The 19,691-nt window shown below is 53.5% G+C and overlaps 1 protein-coding gene across 1 annotated transcript in view; it reads left to right on the top strand.

The window, feature by feature from the left end:
* The window catches only part of SMC6 (structural maintenance of chromosomes 6), a 224,032-nt gene that overhangs the window by 60,332 nt on the left and 144,009 nt on the right, over nucleotides 1-19,691 (top strand).

Here is a 19,691-nt window from a genome sequence, read left to right as displayed (position 1 = left end):
TTTTTTTTTCCCCACTTTTTTCTTTTAGCTTGGTAAATAGAACGAGACCAAGAGCACAGTGCTGAAATGGTCACACTATCCTCTCTGGTCTGGATGGCTGGATCTTATTCCCTTAAGGCTAGTTTCACACATCCGGCTTTTTGTCGGATTCGGCGCACGCCAGTACAGTGTATACAGTACAATGGCAGCGCTGTCACTTCTGGGTCACATGCTCCGGTCACATGACAGCATGTGACCGGAGTTTGTCGCGCTGCCTCTGTACTGTGTACACTGTACTGGCGTGCGCTGGAACCGGCAAACCGGCGAAAAGCCAGATGTGTGAAACTAGCCTAACACAGCTGTGTTCAGGTGAACATTCAGATTGTCCTTGCCCTCTTTCCCTGCCCACCCACCACACCGTGACATGTTGCATGGAGTGAAGACAGATTTTCAAACATTACATTTTTATTAGGAAATAAAATCGTATTACAACATATATGTTTGAACAGTGATAATACTACTTATCACAGCAAGTTATTTGGAAAGGATGGGGAAGGGGGAGGGGTGATGACATCAGATTGTACCCGTGCGTTACCCGTAATGTTACATAAGGTTCCAGCGTTGCCGTGCGATCCTTTGCCGATGTCGCTGGCACGCTGCTGTCTGATTGTTCTGTTGAGGAGGGCCTTTCCATCAAATACTTAATTAACCTCTTGACATAGGGGATTGTGGGAAGTATGTCGATTTGCCTTACATAATTCAGGTTTCAGATCATATACATGACACAGAGTTAAAGATGGCTGCCATTTCCTGTTCACCACACCTTGCCTGGAATGCAGGGAATGTCCAGATGTAAGAAGACCACCATCTAAGGAAAAGACCCGCTGGCCAACCTAGAGGAGGAACCCACAGATGATGACGTCTTAGACCCGCCCATCAGTATCAACACGCATCTGCCCATTGGCTAACCCATGAACTGTCCCACTAAATGGGCATATCCGAACATGTGTACACCCCTAGCCTATATAAGAGGCTGCATGCTTTTTCTCTGTCTCTTCGGTGCCATTTTTACTGTGATCAAGAAGAGATTTCGCATCCGACTGTGTCTGATGTGATTTCCTTACGCATGCACTTGGTCCACACCAATTAGGCCAGGCAGTAGGCAACAAGTGACCTCTGGTTAAGAGTTCACGCGAACAGTTCCTCCTGTTGCGTGTTCCAATCAGCTGTTTCAGGGGGCGGTCTCCACTTCTGTTGTGACTGTGCGCCCCCCTGGGTTAACAACGATGGCAAAAGATGTGAGGGCGCAGGCGCCAACTCCGACGCCATCTTAGTGAATAGTAAAATTAGCATAGAGAACAGAGTGAGCAAGGAACAGGCAGCGGGGCGGGAATCCATATGAATACCCACCCAGATATTATCTGCTTTGTTACAAATGCCAATCAAGAACTGCTGATTTCTTTGTCGCTCCATTGGGAGACCCAGACAATTGGGTGTATAGCTTCTGCCTCCGGAGGCCACACAAAGTATTACACTTTAAAAAGTGTAACCCCTCCCCTCTGCCTATACACCCTCCCGTGCATCACGGGCTCATCAGTTTTATGCTTTGTGTTGAAGGAGGCACACATGCACTCATGCTCCCATTTTAGTCAGCAGCAGCTGCTGATTATATCGGATGGAAGAAAAGAGGGCCCTAACAGGGCCCCCGGCATGCTCCCTTCTCACCCCACTAAGTCGGCGGTGTTGTTAAGGTTGAGGTACCCATTGCGGGTACACAGGCCGGAGCCACATGCCGTTTTCCTTCCCCATCCCTTAGGGGCTCTGGGGAAGTGGGATCCTATCCGGTCATCCAGGCACTGGGACCGGGCTCCCTCCGCAGCCCCTGTGGGATTCTGACGGACAGGAGACTGAGTATCATCAGGGACAGGGCCCTGCATCTACAGGTACTCTGTGTCCCCTTGGGGACGGTGCATAGAGCACCTTGTCCTCAGACGCTGCAGCGACTGCGGTGTTGGTATAACGCCGGGACTACCGCGCCGACCGCGCCTGTTTGCCGGCCGCGGTTTTAACTTTAGTCTCCGGCTTTTACGGCCTAGTGCCTTAAACTCCCGCCCCCGGGCCTGCCAGTCAGGGGGAAGGGCGGGACGGTCGGTCTGACGCCGACAGTGAGGGCTGGAGCACACTTGGCTGTCCTCCGCCCCCCTCACTAATCACTCTAGGGCACCGGATCCCCGCACAGGTACTCTGTGTCCCCTTGGGGACGGTGCATGGAGCACCTTGGCCTCAGACGCTGCAGCGACTGCGGGGTTGGTACCGGACTACCGCGCCGACCGCGCCTGCTTGCCGGCCGCGGTTTTTAACTTTAGCCCCCGGCTTTTGCGGCCTAGTGCCTTAAACTCCCGTCCCCGGACCTGCCAGTCAGGGGGAAGGGCGGGACGGTCGGTCTGACGCCGACAGTGAGGGCTGGAGCACACTTTGCTGTCCTCCGCCCCCCTCACTTTTCACTCCGGGGCACCAGATTCCCGCGCTTTTGTAGTTACGCCCACGGCTCCCTCCTCCCCTGTGAACGCCGACAGCCATGTTTTTAAGCACATTCTGCCGGTGGAGGACTTCTGGCAGGTGGCAGCACACACTGCTTGAGCGGTCGGTAAGCCAGGTGGCTTCTTCCCACCGGTGCTGGGCCCCCTAGAGTGCTGAACTGTGTATATATATATATATATATATATATATATATATATATATATATATATATATATATATATATATATATATATATATATATATATATATATATATATATATATATATATATATATATAATTTGTATACATTTTCTCGGTTCGGCTGTATTGTTAGCCTGAGGCTATATATCCCTCAGTGATCACTCTCCTGGGACACTACAGCATGTAGTTCACAAGGAGCAAGGGTGTCAAGACACTGGGTTATTTTGCAACCTATACCTCTTGTGCGGCTATGCTACATGCAGGTTCCACCTACCCTCACTGTGAGCAATGCTCGGGCCATGTGGCACTCGCTCAGCCGGAGCCTGGGGCACTGGTGGGACCCTCGGCCCAGGTAGAACCGCCGGCGTCCCCTGTCCAGGCGGCAGGGACAGAGTTTGCAGCTTTTGCTGAGAAACTCTCTGAGTCACTTTCACAATCCATGGCTCAGTCTATGGACAAATGGTCTGCTAAGATACTAGAAGCTTTGCAGCCCAGACCGGCCCTTACACAGGCCCCGGGCACTGCGGGATCGCCCCCAGGCCCCTCTCGGTCTGCGACGAAGCGTGCTCCTGGGGTGGCCTCTAGTTATTACGTGGAGGACTCCGGCACGGACCGCAGTCCCAGACCGGCTAAGCGGGCTCGCTTAGAATCTTCCCCGACTTCATCAGGGGTCTCAGCTTGAGGACTCTCTAGAGGATGAGGCGGAGGTCGCAGCCCAGGACTCTGACCCTGACGTTGCTCTCAATGCTTCAGAGATGCTGTCCAGAAGCACAGGGCTTTCCCAGACAAGCGCTTTACTAAACGCCTTAATGACACACGTTACCCCTTCCCCTCTGACGTTGTTAAGGGTTGGGCTCAGTGTCACAAGGTGGACCCTCCAGTCTCTAGACGGGCGGCTAGATCCGTAGTAGCAGTGGCTGACGGTTCAACGCTCAAGAATGCCACGGACAGGCAGATAGAGCTCCTAATGAAATCCATCTATGAAGCCATAGGCGCGTCCTTTGCCCCAGCCTTTGCAGCAGTGTGGGCACTCCAGGCTATCTCAGCTGGTCTGTCTGAGATTAATGCGGTCACACGTACCTCTGCTCCGCAATCAGCGTCTTTGACGTCTCAGGCGTCGGTATTTTCATCCTATGCCATGAATGCTGTCCTGGACTCGGCTAGCCGTACAGCGGTAGCATCCGCCAATTCGGTGGCAGTCCGCAGGGCCATGTGGCTACGCGAATGGAAGGCAGACTCTGCTTCCAAGAAGTTCTGGTCCGGTTTGCCATTTTCTGGCGACCGATTGTTTGGCGAACAATTGGATGAAATTATTAAGCAATCCAAGGGAAAGGACTCGTCCTTACCCCAGCCCAAACCAAAGAGACCTCAGCAACGAAAAATCAAGCGAGGTTTCGGTCCTTTCAGCCCTCAGCTAGGTCCCAATCCTCATCGTCCAACAGGCCACAGAAGAGCCAGAGAAGCTCTTCTGCATGGCGGTCCAAGTCACGTCCTCCAAAGACCGCCGGAGGAACCGCCTCCAAGGAGGCTTCCTCATGACTTTCGGTCTTCCCAAACCGCATCCTCGGTCGGTGGCAGGCTCTCCCGCTTTTGCGACGCCTGGTGGCCACATGTCCAAGACCGATGGGTGAGAGACATTCTGTCTCACGGTTACAGGATAGAGCTCAGTTCTCGTCCTCCGACTCGTTTCTTCAGGACATCTCCGCCCTCCGAGCGAGCCGATGCACTTTTTCAGGCGGTGAACACTCTGAAGGCAGAAGGAGTTGTGATCCCCGTTCCCCTTCAAGAACGTGGTCGCGGTTTTTACTCCAACTTGTTCGTGGTGCCAAGAAAGGACAGATCATTCCGTCCCGTTCTGGACCTCAAACTGCTCAACAGACACGTGAGAACCAGACGGATCCGGATGGAATCTCTCCGCTCTGTCATCGCCTCGATGCCCCAAGGAGACTTCCTAGCATCAATCGACATCAGGGATGCTTATCTCCATGTGCCGATTGCACCAGAGCATCAACGCTTCCTGCGTTTCGCCATCGGGGACGAACACCTTCAGTTTGTGGCACTGCCTTTCGGCCTGGCGACAACCCCACGGGTCTTCACCAAGGTCATGGCAGCGGTGGTGGCGGTCCTACACTCTCAGGGCCACTCGGTGATCCCTTACCTGGACGATCTTCTAGTCAAGGCACCCTCCCGGGTGGCATGTCAACACAGCCTGACCATTGCTCTGGAGACTCTCCAGAGGTTCGGGTGGATCATCAATTTTCCAAAGTCAAAATTGACACCGACCCAATCACTGACTTACATCGGGATGGAGTTTCATACTCTCTCAGCGATAGTGAAGCTTTCGCTGGACAAACAGCGTTCACTACAGACAGGGGTGCACTCTCTCCTTCGGGCCCAGTCACACCCCTTGAGGCGCCTCATGCACTTCCTAGGGAAGATGGTGGCAGCAATGGAGGCAGTCCCCTTTGCGCAGTTTCATCTGCGTCCGCTTCAATGGGACATTCTCCGCAAATGGGACAGGAGGTCGACGTCCCTAGACAGGAACGTCTCTCTTTCCCTTGCAGCCAAAACCTCTCTTCAGTGGTGGCTTCTTCCCACTTCTTTGTCGAAGGGAAAATCCTTCCTGCCCCCAGCCTGGGCTGTGGTCACGACGGACGCGAGTCTGTCAGGGTGGGGAGCGGTCTTCCTCCACCACAGGGCTCAGGGAACCTGGACTCCGACAGAGTCCTCCCTTCAGATCAATGTTCTAGAGATAAGGGCAGTGTATCTAGCCCTAAAGGCGTTCCAGCGGTGGCTGGAGGGCAGGCAGATCCGAAAACAGTCGGACAACGCCACGGCGGTCGCGTACATCAACCACCAGGGCGGCATACGCAGTCGTCAAGCCTTCCAAGAAGTTCGGCGGATTCTGCTGTGGGCGGAAGCCACAGCCTCCACCATCTCCGCAGTTCACATCCCGGGCGTAGAAAACTGGGAAGCAGACTTTCTCAGTCGCCAGGGCATGGACGCAGGGGAATGGTCTCTTCACCCGGACGTGTTTCAAGAGATCTGTTGCCGCTGGGGAACGCCGGACGTCGATCTCATGGCGTCACGGCACAACAACAAAGTCCCGGCATTCATGGCACGGTCTCAGGATCACAGAGCTCTGGCGGCAGACGCGTTAGTTCAGGACTGGTCGCAGTTTCGACTGCCTTATGTATTTCCTCCTCTGGCACTGCTGCCCAGAGTGTTACGCAAGATCAGGTCCGACTGTCGCCGCGCCAGCCTCGTCGCTCCAGATTGGCCGAGGAGGTCGTGGTACCCGGATCTGTGGCACCTCACGGTGGGTCAACCGTGGGCACTCCCAGACCGACCAGACTTGCTATCTCAAGGGCCATTTTTCCATCTGAATTCTGCGGCCCTCAACCTGACTGTGTGGCCATTGAGTCCTGGCTCCTAGCGTCCTCAGGGTTATCTCAAGATGTCATTGCCACCATGAGACAGGCCAGGAAACCAACGTCCGCCAAGGTCTATCACAGGGCTTGGAGGATCTTCTTATCCTGGTGCGCTGATCAGGGTTTTACCCCCTGGCCGTTTGCCTTACCCACTTTTCTCTCTTTCCTTCAATCCGGAATGGACAAGGGTTTGTCTCTCGGCTCTCTCAAGGGACAAGTATCGGCGCTTTCCTAGTGGCAGTCACATCAATTCGGAGAGTGTCTGAGCTAGCAGCGCTGTCATGCAAAGCCCCCTTCCTGGTGTTTCACCAGGATAAGGTGGTTCTGCGTCCGGTCCCGGATTTTCTCCCTAAGGTGGTATCCCCGTTTCATCTCAATCAGGATATCTCCTTACCTTCTTTTTGTCCTCATCCAGTTCACCAATGTGAAAAGGATTTGCATTTGTTAGATCTGGTGAGAGCACTCCGGCTCTACATTTCTCGCACGGCGCCCCTGCGCCGTTCTGATGCGCTCTTTGTCCTTGTCGCTGGCCAGCGTAAGGGATTTCAGGCTCCCAAGTCAACCTTGGCTCGGTGGATCAAGGAACCGATTCTTGAAGCCTACCGTTCTTCTGGGCTTCCGATTCCTTCAGGGCTGAAAGCCCATTCTACCAGAGCCGTAGGTGCTTCCTGGGCATTGCGACACCAGGCTACGGCTCAGCAGGTGTGTCAGGCGGCTACCTGGTCGAGCCTGCACACTTTCACGAAACACTATCAGGTGCATGCCTATGCTTCGGCAGATGCCAGCCTAGGTAGGCGAGTCCTTCAGGCGGCAGTTGCCCACCTGTAAGAGGGGGCCGTTTTCGGCTCTTTTTTATCGAGGTATTCTTTTACCCACCCAGGGACTGCTTTTGGACATCCCAATTGTCTGGGTCTCCCAATGGAGCGACAAAGAAGGGAATTTTGTTTACTTACCGTAAATTCCTTTTCTTTATCGTTCCTATGGGAGACCCAGACCATGGGTGTATAGCTACTGCCTCCGGAGGACACACAAAGTTACTACACTCAAAACGTGTAGCTCCTCCCTCCTAGCATATACACCCCCTGCTAGCCAGTCCTAGCCAGTTTCATGCTTTGTGTTTCAGGAGGATCACACACACATGCATTCTCTGATTTTGATTTTTGATTTTTCCTTTTGGACAAAGATTTGGAAGAAAAGCGGGTCCAGTCTGGACTCCCGGCATGTCCCTTCACACCCCACTGCGGGGCTGCTGTTAAGGTTGATTTCAGGGCTGTATCCCTTTCATGCCGCGCTCCTTCACCATCCCATGCTGGGGCTCTGGCTTGAAGTGGGAGCCAACACGGTTCTCACTGCTTTGCAGGAGACCGGTCTCCATCCGCAGCCCTTTTGCAGGACCCTGCTGGACGGAGCTATCACCCCCCAGGACCCTGGCAACCTGCGTCTCACAAGCTAAGTATATGAGATGTTATTACCACAGAAAGTGGTCTTTCCAAGGGTCCTTTATGTTTATTTATTGGGGGAATGTGTTTTATGTTTGTTGTTAACATTTCCGGCCGGTTCTCCAGTTTTCACTGGAGAACCGCGCCGATGGTGCCTGCACGTCGGCCGCATGTTTTACTCTAGGCCCCGGCTTCGCCTGGGGCCTAGTTTCGGTTTCCACTGTCTCTGCATGTCAGTCATGCAGAGAGGCAGTGTAGCTCCGCCCAGCGGCTTTGCAGCACAGGCGAAGGGACACTCCTCATTGAGGAAAGATTCCCTCCCCTGGCTACCTCACTGACAGAATCCTTTTGCCGCTCTGAGTAGGCCCCGCCCCCTCTCCTCGCTCCGGTCGCCATGTTCTCAGCGTTCTCTGTGCCTGCATGGGCACAGAGATTCCACAGTGTGACAAGTGGGGACCTGGGCTGAGGGACCAGGGGGCACAGACATGTCTGTTTAAACGATTGGCAGCCACAACCTCCGGTTGTGCAGCTGCTTGTTTTATCGGTTTATATATGCTGGGGGCCAGTCTTGACAGAGCCCCCACCTCTGCAGCATGTCTCACAGAGCAGGGCTGCAGGTTGTTTTTATTATGCACTGCAGGTAGTCTCGTACGGCTGTACCGAGCTCATAACCATGGTGGCCCCTCAGCTTGGAGGCAGAGCCGAATGATTGCTAATTAGTGGCCCCTCCATCTGCTCCGGTTTCGGTGGCTGACCCCTGAGGGAATCCTATTTCCAGGGGTCGGCTGTCCTGGCATCTGCTGAGCATGCAGCTCCCCTCTCAGGGCGTTTTCTGCTTCAGCTCGCTCAATAAAGCTCACAAAGGACTCTCCTTCTGGGCTCAGACCCCGTCCTCCTGACAGGGAGACGCAGGGTCCCCTGTCCTTCCCCGTCCCGCAGCTCCGATTACGAGCTGACTCACTGGACGAGGAGGATGTCTCTACCAGGGGCTCGGACGCTACTTTATGTACATTGATCCGTCCGTACGTGACGCAGAGCCAAATTATTGGATTGCGTCCATTATACTTGTACTGGACCTCCATCCGCCCGTATCAGGGGAGTATTCCCCGCTGGCAGAAAGGCATCAGTATACCTTTAACAGGACGAGGAGTGTGTTCTTTAACCACTCCAGTTTTCAGCCTGCTGCGTCCAAGCTCACAGCCTGTCCTGCAGACCCCAAAGCGGGGTTCTGCGGCCTGTTTCCCCCTCCCATCAGAGGTGGTCAAGGAGTGTACTCATTCGCCAAACGTGGCCCCTCCAGTGTCCAGACTTTCAGCCCGGATAGTTGTATCAGTGGCTGACGGCACCTCTATAGGGCTCCCACGGTACATTAATTTTGTACTGGACCCCAATCCGCCGGAGTTACCTTACCTAGGAGAACACAAAGTGTGTTCCTTAACCACTCCAGTTTTCAGGCCCCTGTGACCAAGCCCAGGGTCCGCTCTGACAGTCGCTTCCCATGAAGCGTGATTCTGAGGACTGTGTTTCCCCTGTCCACCAATGGTGGTCAAGAAGTGGGCTCAGTCACCTCAGGTGGCTCAGCCCGGACCGTTATGTCAGTGGCTGATAGCTCCTCACTTAAGGTTTTGCGGTCCGCCCGGTTGTCCTTGGGCCAAGTCGGTATTGGGGCGGCAGCAGCTTCGTTCTCCTCAGCTTTACGGCAGTGCGGTTCTTTTGTACCTTCTCTGCTTGTCTGGAGGAGATGCATTCCCTCACAGGGACTCTATGCCCAAAACGGTTGCCTGAACTTCCAGACTTCAGTCTTTTCATCCTATGCCAGGTCTGCCATGCTGGACACCGCACGGCGGTGGTCTTGGCTACTTTCCTCGCTATCCGCAGGCTCCTGTGGCTTCGGTAATGGAAAGCAGATGCCTCTATAGGGGTTCCTTGCTGGGCTCCCCTTTGGTGGGACCAGTCTCTTCGGAACCAACTGGATGACATTCAGGAAGCTCTTGGCGGGGAGAGTTCTTCCTTGCCACAAACCTAAACCAGGGAACCTGTCCAGGACAGGAATCAGTTGAGGTTTTGGTGGCGTTCCTCCATCTGATCGTCCTCTAGCTCGGCCTTGGTTCATAGAACCAAATAGCTTGAAGCTGCGTCTTCAAAAGACCGCAGGAGATGCTACCACGGAGTCAGCTTCCTCCGAGCTATCTAGCCACGCCAACCACCTCCTTGGTCGGTGGCAGGCTCTCTCCACTTGGCGACGTATGGTTCTACCACGTCTCCGTTCAGTGGGGGCGGGATCATATCTCCCATGGCTACAGGATGGATTTCTGTCCACCCGCCAAACAGATTTTTTTCTGTCACCTCCCGGCTCCAAGGCCGCCGTCTTCTCACAGGCCGTGGCATTTCTTGCAGGCCAATGGAGTAATTGTACCGGTTCTCGACTGGGAACGGTTCTGAGATTTTTGTTCAAATCTATTTCTAGTCCCCGAAGAGGGCGGTGCCTTCCGACCTAGATCTTTAGCTTTTTCAGCATGGTCAGGTGTGGCATTTTCACATGGAGCCTCGGTCTTGTTCCGTGTGTTTTTTTTCACCGGATCAATCAAGAACCCAAGGAGATTCCCTAGCAGCCATCGGCATCAGAGATGCTTTTCGGCAGGGGTCAATCGCAGTTTCACACCAGCGTTGACTACGTTTTGCCATCGGAGTGGTCCAATTCGTGGCTCTTCCCTTGGGGTTAGCCACGGCCCCTCGAGTATTCTCATTGGGGCTGCTGTGATTAAGGTCCTGCACCCCTAGGGATTGGCAGTGATCGTTTGCCCTGGACGGCCTTCTTCTCGGGGCTTCATCCAGTGCAGACTCTTAGCAGAGTACTTCGCTTACTCTCGCCACTCTAACCTATTCGGGTGGCTTGTCATTCTGTTCAAGTCCACTCTGACTTCGAACCAGAGGTTCTCAGGGACGCAATTCGAGACTCTGTCGGCTCTTGTGAAGCTGCTCTTAGTCGATCAGTAGTCCCTCCGCTGGCGGTCGACGTCGTTCTATCAGACACCAAATACTGGTGCTGGTCAGACGGTGGCGTCAATGGAAGCGATTCCTTGCCCAGTTTCTCCTGCGTCCTCTGAGACTGGATGTTTTCCGCTGTACACGCGAACTCCCTCCTTCCACGGGGTGGTGGCTTTGCCACTGACCAGGGGCTCGTTTTCAGTGGTGGTTTCGGCCACTCTGTCTCAGGGACGCTCCTTCCTGGCCCCGTCCCGGGTGATCCTCACCAGGGTGCTGGTCTTTCCGCCTTGGGAGCAGTATATCTCCACCGTGGAGCGCAGGGCGCTTGGACTCTGTCCGCTCAGCCCTCTGGATCAATAGGCTGTAAATCAGAGCTCTTTTTCTAGCTCTCTACGCCTTCACCATCTGTTGGCGGCTAGGCACATTCGAGTCCAGTCGGAAAACGTGACAGCGTTTTCCTACATCGACTTCCAGGGCGGGACACTCAGCCGCCTGGCAATCTTGGCGCCTCAACATTCTTCAGTGGACAAGGGACTCCTAGTCCACCGTATCCGCAGCCCACATCCTAGATGTCAAAACTGCGAGGCAGACTATTTCAGCTGTCCAACCGTGGTCCACAATCCTCAGGTTTTGCGGTAGACACTCTGGCTCATGTTTGATCCCAGCTTCGTCTCTACCTCTTGCCCAGCGTCCTGCGCAAGATCAGTAAAGGGGGCCGTCGGGTCATTCTCTTACTCCAGACTGACCCAGGCAGGCTTGGTACCCTGACCTGCTCCTTTTGTCCGTTAGGTTGCCATGGCATCTTCCGGACCGTCCAGACCTTTTCTCAAAAGGTCCGTTTTTTCCGTCAGAATTCTGGATTCTCAGATTGACGGCGTAGCTATTGAGTCCTGGATCTTGGCGACTTCTGGTATCCTTCCTGAAGTCATCTCCGCTATGACTCGAGCTCCAAAGTGTCCTTGGACCTTTTTAGCCTTGCCGACCCTCCTGTCCCTTCCACAGTCCGGTCTACAGCTAGGACTATCCCTCATTAAGGGACAGGTCTCGGCTCTGTCAGTATGTGCCAGCGGCGTATCGTCCGGCTGGCTCCGGTGCGCTCCTTTAAGGGCGCATCTCACATCATTCCGCCTTTCCGGCGGCCTATAGAGCCCTAGGACCTTAATCCGGTCCTCCCGGTTCCCGGAAACCCCCCTTTGCGCCTCTTAGGGAGGTTTCTTTGTTTCATATTTCACAGAAAGTAGTCTTTCTAGTGGCTATAATTTCCCGCCAGGGAGTTCTGGCGGCACTTTCTCTGAGTCACCCCCTTTTTGTTTTGGTCTTTTGCATCAAGACAAGGTGGTCTCCGTCCGACTCCGGACTTTTTTCCCTAAGGTGGTTACAGCTTCCACCTTATCCGGGGCAATTTTCCTGCCTTCCTTTTGTCCGGCTCCTGTTCATCGCTTTGAGGAAGCGTTGCATATCCTGGATCTGGTGCGGGCGCCCCGGATCTATGTGTCTCGCACCGCCGTTATTAGGCGGTGCACCTCTCTCTAGTACTGACTGCTAGTCAGCGTAGCGGTCTCTCTGCATCTAAGCCGACCCTGGTTCGTTGGCTTAGGTCGGCCATTTCCGAGGCCTACAAGTGTACTCAAGTGCCTTCCCCGCCGGGGATTAGAGCACATTTGATCAGACCTGTCGGTGCCTTTTGGGCTTTCACGCCAGGCTACGGCTCAGTAGGTCTGTCAGACTGCAGCTCGAATTAGTCTGCATACTTTTTCGAAGCTCTATCCAAGGCATGCTCTTGCTTTGGCAGACGCGGGTTTGGGCAGACGCATCTTTCAGGCGTCTGTCGCCCATTTGTGAAGTTGGGTTTGCCTGCTTCTCAGTTGTCTGTTTATTCCCACCCATGGACTGCTTTTGAACGTCCCATGGTCTGGGTCTCCCATAGGAACGATAAAGAAAAAGAGAATTTTGTTACTTACCGTAAATTCTTTTTCTTATAGTTCCGTCATGGGAGACCCAGCACCCTCCCTATTGCCTGTTGGCAGGTTTCTTGTTCCGTGTGTCTTCACCGGCTGTTATTGTTGTAGACAGAGGTTCCGGTTCTTCCGGATTTTACTCTGTCTCTTCTTGTGGGTGGATGTCCTCCTTCAGCTTTTGCACTAAACTGGCTAGGACTGGCTAGCAGGGGGTGTATATGCTAGGAGGGAGGAGCTACACGTTTTGAGTGTAGTAACTTTGTGTGTCCTCCGGAGGCAGTAGCTATACACCCATGGTCTGGGTCTCCCATGACGGAACTATAAGAAAAAGAATTTACGGTAAGTAACAAAATTCTCTTTTTCTTCTAGCTCCTATTGGGAGACCCAGCACCCGCCCCTGTTCCCTTCGGGCTGGTTGTTCTTTTGTGTACACATGTTGTTCATGTTGAATTGTTGTTTTGGTTCATGGTTTCAGTTATCCGAACATCCTTCGGATTGAATTTACCTTAGACCAATTTATAAGTTTCCTCCTTCCTGCTTTGGCACCAAAACTGATGAGCCCGTGATGCACGGGAGGGTGTATAGGCAGAGGGGAGGGGTTACACTTTTTAAAGTGTAATACTTTGTGTGGCCTCCGGAGGCAGAAGCTATACACCCAATTGTCTGGGTCTCCCAATAGGAGCTAGAAGAAAAGGAATTTACGGTAAGTAAACAAAATTCCCTTCTTTATAAACTTTTACATTCTTGGATTTGAAAACCTAAACATCCGAGCTGACCATTACAGGTATGTATAGAATCAGCCTGATAGTGCCAGTATAGCACTGCCTTTAGGTTATATAGGAAAATCCTGGTGATTGGTGCGCTTTAAGTAAGTTCCAAAGTACCATTCTGTTCCATGAAGTAGTAGATGTGAAACTTTGCACTCAAATGCAACGAATAATTGATTTTTGTTGAATGGCAGAAATCCAATTTCTGGATGTTTCAGTGTATATAATAGACCTTTATCAGTACACTGCAAAAATATTTATACAAAATCCAAAACATCAGGTAAGTATATAAAACAGCGTGTCCTGTGGGAATTCGAGGATCTCCATTTACACAACATCAAGACTCCTCATAGAGGGAGAAGTGAGGAAAATTGATGACAATGGAAATCCAAAGGATATTATTAAATGGACACAAACATAACATGCAAAAACCAAATACAGTGGAATCTCGGTTTACAAGTAACTTGGTGTGCGAGTATTTCGCTATACGAGCAAAGTTTTCTGTACATTTGTAACTCAGTTTATGAGCAAGCTTTGCAGTACGAGCAAATACTCACCGCACACACTTCCGGGTCCGTACTGTCACCGCACTCTGACATGCTCTTACAGTCCGTACAAACACGCGCGCACACACACACACACATTATGCTCACCTTACCTTCCGTTCCATCGCCGGCCTCATGGTTCTTGTAGTTCACCGGTACAGGATGTGTATCGGGTAACCATCGCGACGATGGAGGAACTTCTGCTGTCAGACGCTGAAAATAAGCGTCTGAACTGAAATAAGAAGGAAAAGAGGCAATAGTGTTTCACCGGATTATTCAGAGAGAGATATTTGATCCGGGGGGGGGGATAGTGCAATGGTATGCAAGCGGTAACCACCACTAAAGGCAATGAAAGGCGCTGAAAACCTGTGCAACTTCCAGGTTTAAATGACTGGGCTTTGGGAAGAGGAATAAAGGGTGCTTTACACGCTGCAACATCGCTAAGGATATATCTTCGGGGTCATGCCGTTAGTGACGCACATCCGGCGCCGTTAGCGACATCGCAGCATGTGACACCAAGGAGCGATGATTGCAAAAACGTCAAAAATCGTTGATCGTTGACACATCGCTCCTTTTCATAATATCGTTGGTGGTGCATGCCGCTGGTTACATGCGTCCACCGGCAATGAGGAAGGAAGGAGGTGGGCGGCATGTTCCGGCCGCTCATCTCCGCCCCTCCTCTGCTATTGGGCGGCCGCTTAGTGACGTCGCTATGACGCTGAACGCACCTCCCCCTTGAGGGAGGGATTGTTGTGGTCACAGCGACGTCGCTGAAAAGGTATGTGCGTGTGACGATCATCAAATGTCGCACGAACGACGGGGGCGGGTGCTATCGTGCACGACATTGCTAGCAATCGCTAGCGATGTCGCAGCGTGTAAAGCATCTTTAAGTGGGTGCGACAAAGCAGGGGACAGGAGGCCGGAGGACAGGTCAGTGCTTCATCACCTGAGGATAATCAGTCAGCAGCTGAACTGTGCATGTGCTTGGGGAGTGAGTACATATGCTGCATCCTCGGATTTTGGCATGAAAACAGTGACTTGCCGGGTGGGTCAATTGTGCACTGACGAAGAGGAGTTGAGTCTGTACAGAGATGTTTTGGGTTTTTCTTTGTCGCTCCATTGGGAGACCCAGACAATTGGGTGTATAGCTTCTGCCTCCGGAGGCCACACAAAGTATTACACTGAAAAAGTGTAACCCCTCCCCTCTGCCTATACACCCTCCCGTGGATCACGGGCTCCTCAGTTTTATGCTTTGTGTGGAAGGAGGCACACATCCACTCATGCATTCCCATTTTAGTCAGCAGCAGCTGCTGATTTTATCGGTTGGAAGAAAAGAGGGCCCCCACAGGGCCCCCGGCATGCTCCCTTCTCACCCCACTACGTCGGCGGTGCTGTTAAGGTTGAGGTACCCATTGCGGGTACAGAGGCTGGAGCCACATGCCGTTGTCCTTCACCATCCCTTAGAGGCTCTGGGAGAAGTGGGATCCTGACCGGTCATCCATTTACTGGGACCGGGCTCCCTCCGCAGCCCCTGTGGGAATCTGCCGGACAGGAGTCTATGTATCCTCAGGGACAGGGCCCTGCATCTATAAGGTACTCTGTGTCCCCATGGGGACTGTGCATGGAGCGCTTGTTTCACGGACGCTGCAGCAGCTGCTGGTTTGTGAAGACCGGACTTCCGCGCCGACCGAGCCTGTTTGTCGGCCGCGGTATTAAATCTAGTCCCCGGCTTCATTGCGGCCTAGTACCATAACTCCCGCCCCCGGGCCTGCCAGTCAGGGGTAAGGGCGGGACGGTCGACCTGACGTCGGCGGCTGGAGCATACTTTGTTTCCTCCTCCCCCCTCACTGATCACTGTGGGGCCCCAGATTCCCGCACTTTTTTAGTCGCCGCCCACGGCTCCCTCCTCCCCTGAGAGCTCCGGCAGCCATTTTTACACATTCTGCCGGTGGAGGATTTCAGGAACGAGCTCTGCAGCTCTGGGAGACCTAAGGCAGGGACTCTGGTGGACACACACTCCGCTTTGGGCGGTCGGTAAGCCACACCGGTCACACGGTGCTGGTCCCCCTAGGGTGCCGGAGTATATATATATATATATATATATATATATATATATATATATATATATATATATATATATATATATATATATATATATATATATATATATATATATATATATATATACATTTTCTCTGTTCGGCCGGGTTGTTTACTTTTGGCTATATACCCTCAGTGATCACTCTCCTAGGAGACAACAGCATGTCGTCCACAAGGAGCAAGGGCGCTAAGGCAAAGGGTTTTTTTTGCAACCTGTACCTCTTGTGGGGCTATGTTACCTGCGGGTTCCACCTACCCTCACTGTGAGCAATGCTCGACCCCTGTTGCACTTGCTCAGCCGGAGCCTCGGTCACTAGTGGGCCCCTCGGCTCAGGCAGACCCTCCTGCTTCCACTGTCCAGGCGGCAGGGACAGAGTTTGCAGTTTTTGCTGAGAAACTCTCTGAGTCGCTTTCACAATCCATGGCTCAGTCTATGGACAAATGGTCTGCCAAGATACTAGAAGCCTTGCAGTCCAGACCGGTCCTTACACAGGCCCCGGGCACTGTGGGATCATCGCCTCCAGGCCCCTCTCGGTCTGCGCCGCAGCGTGCTCCCGGGGTGGCCTCTAGGTCTCACGTGGAGGACTCCTGCACGGACCACAGTCCCAGACCGGCTAAGCGGGATCGCTGGGAATCTTCCCCGACCTCCTCACGCTGCTCGGGGTCTCAGCTTGAGGACTCTCTAGAGGACGAGGCGGACGTCGCAGCTCAGGGCTCTGACCCTGACGTTGCCCTCAATCTTGATACACCTGAGGGGGACGCCTTAGTAAATGATCTTATATCGTCCATCAACCAGGTGCTAGATCTTTCTCCCCCACCTCCACCTATAGAGGAGTCGGCTTCGCAGCAGGAGAAACACCAGTTTAGGTTTCCCAAACGTACACGAAGTGCGTTTTTTGATCACTCCAACTTCAGAGATGCTGTCCAGAAGCACAGAGCATTTCCGGACAAGCGCTTTACTAAGCGCCTTAATGACACACGTTACCCCTTCCCCTCTGACGTAGTTAAGGGTTGGGCTCAATGTCCCAAGGTGGATCCTCCAGTCTCTAGACTGGCGGCTAGATCTGTAGCATTAGTTGCAGATGGCTCATCGCTCAAGGATGCCACTGACAGGCAGATAGAGCTCCTGGTGAAATCCATCTATGAAGCCACAGGCGCATCTTTTGCCCCGGCCTTTGCAGCCTTGTGGGCACTCCAAGCTATCTCAGCTTGTCTGTCTGAGATTAATGCGGTCACACGTACCTCTGCTCCGCAAGTTGCGTCTTTGACTTCTCAGGCGTCGGCTTTTTCATCCTACGCCATGAACGCCGTCCTGGACTCTGCTAGCCGTACAGCGGTGGCATCCGCTAATTCGGTGGCAGTCCGCAGGGCCATGTGGCTACGCGAATGGAAGGCAGACTCTGCTTCCAAGAAGTTCTTAACCGGTTTGCCGTTTTCTGGCGACCGATTGTTTGGCGAACGATTGGATGAAATTATTAAGGAATCCAAGGGAAAGGACTCGTCCTTACCCCAGTCCAAGCCGAAGAGACCTCAGCAACGGAAAATACAATTGAGGTTTCGGTCCTTTCGGCCCTCAGCCAAGTCCCAATCCTCTTCGTCCAACAGGCCAGAGAAAGGCCAGAGGAACTCCTATGCGTGGCGGTCTAAGTCACGCCCCCAAAAAAAAAAAACCGCCGGAGGCACTGCCTCCAAGGCGGCTTCCTCATGACTTTCGGCCTCCCCGAACCGCATCCTCGGTCGGTGGCAGGCTCTCCCGCTTTTGCGACGCCTGGTGGCCACATGTCCAAGACCGATGGGTGAGAGACATTCTGTCTCACGGTTACAGGATAGAGTTCAGCTCTCGTCCTCCGACTCGTTTCTTCAGAACCTCTCCGCCTCCCTCTCGGGCCGGCGCACTTTTTCAGGCGGTGGGCGTTCTGAAGACAGAAGGAGTGGTGATTCCCGTTCCCCCTCAGGAACATGGTCACGGCTTCTACTCCAACTTGTTCGTGGTGCCAAAGAAGGACGGATCATTCCGTCCCTTTCTGGACCTCAAGCTGCTCAACAGGCATGTGAGCACCAGAAGGTTTCGGATGGAATCTCTCCGCTCGGTCATCGCTTCGATGTCACAAGGAGACTTCCTAGCATCAATCGACATCAAGGATGCTTATCTCCATGTGCCGATCGCACCCGAACATCAACGCTTCCTGCGTTTCGCCATCGGGGACGAACACCTTCAGTTCGTGGCACTGCCTTTCGGCCTGGCGACAGCCCCACGGGTCTTCACCAAGGTCATGGCATCCGTTGTGGCGGTCCTACATTCTCAGGGCCACTCGGTGATCCCTTACTTAGACGATCTCCTAGTCAGGGCACCCTCCCGGGTGGCGTGTCAACACAGCCTGACCGTCGCTCTGGCGACTCTCCAGCAGTTCGGGTGGCTCATCAATTTCCCAAAGTCCAAGTTGACACCGACCCAATCACTCACTTACCTCGGGATGGAGTTTCATACTCAGCCAGCGGTAGTCAAGCTACCGCTGGACAAACAGCTTTCGCTGCAGACGGGTGCAATCTCTTCTTCGGGGTCAGTCACACCCCTTGAGGCGCCTCATGCACTTCCTGGGGAAGATGGTGGCAGTAATGGAGGCAGTGCCCTTCGCGCAGTTCCATCTGCGCCCACTCCAATGGGACATTCTCCGCAAATGGGACAGGAGGTCGACGTCCCTCAACAGGAACGTCTCTCTTTCCCTTGCAGCCAAAACCTCCCTTCAGTGGTGGCTTCTTCCCACTTCTCTATCGCAGGGAAAATCCTTCCTGCCCCCATCCTGGGCTGTGGTCACGACGGACGCGAGCCTGTCAGGGTGGGGAGCGGTTTTTCTCCACCACAGGGCTCAGGGAACCTGGACTCCGATAGTCTTCCCTTCAGATCAATGTTCTGGAGATAAGGGCAGTGTATCTAGCCCTAAAGGCGTTCCATCGGTGGCTGGAGGGCAGGCAGATCCGCATACAGTCGGACAACGCCACGGCGGTCGCGTACATCAACCACCAGGGCGGCACGCGCAGCCGTCAAGCCTTCCAGGAAGTCCGGCGGATTCTGCTGTGGGCGGAAGCCACAGCCTCCACCATCTCCGCAGTTCACATCCCGGGCGTAGAAAACTGGGAAGCAGATTTTCTCAGTCGCCAGGGCATGGATGCGGGGGAATGGTCTCTTCACCCAGACGTGTTTCGAGAGATCTGTCGCCGCTGGGGAACGCCGGACGTCGATCTCATGGCGTCACGGCACAACAAGGTCCCGGCCTTCATGGCACGGTCTCAAGATCACAGAGCTTTGGCGGCGGACGCGTTAGTACAGGATTGGTCGCAGTTTCGACTCCCTTATGTGTTTCCTCCGCTGGCGATGTTGCCCAGAGTGTTACGCAAGATCAGATCCGACTGTCGTCGCGCCATTCTCGTCGCTCCAGATTGGCCGAGGCGGTCGTGGTACCCGGATCTGTGGCATCTCACGGTGGGTCAGCCGTGGGCGCTTCCAGACCGCACAGACCTGCTGTCACAAGGGCCGTTTTTCCATCTGAATTCTGCGGCCCTCAACCTGACTGTGTGGCCATTGAGTCCTGGCTCCTAGCGTCGTCGGGGTTATCTCAAGATGTCATTGCCACTATGAGACAGGCCAGGAAACCATTGTCCGCCAAGATCTATTACAGGTCGTGGCGGATCTTCTTGTCCTGGTGCTCTGATAAGGGTTTTACTCCCTGGCCTTTTGCCTTACCCATTTTTCTTTCATTCCT

This window comes from Anomaloglossus baeobatrachus, chromosome 3, assembly GCF_048569485.1.
Source record: "Anomaloglossus baeobatrachus isolate aAnoBae1 chromosome 3, aAnoBae1.hap1, whole genome shotgun sequence".
Lineage (NCBI taxonomy): Eukaryota > Metazoa > Chordata > Amphibia > Anura > Aromobatidae > Anomaloglossus > Anomaloglossus baeobatrachus.
This window is presented reverse-complemented; position numbering and strand designations above follow the sequence as displayed.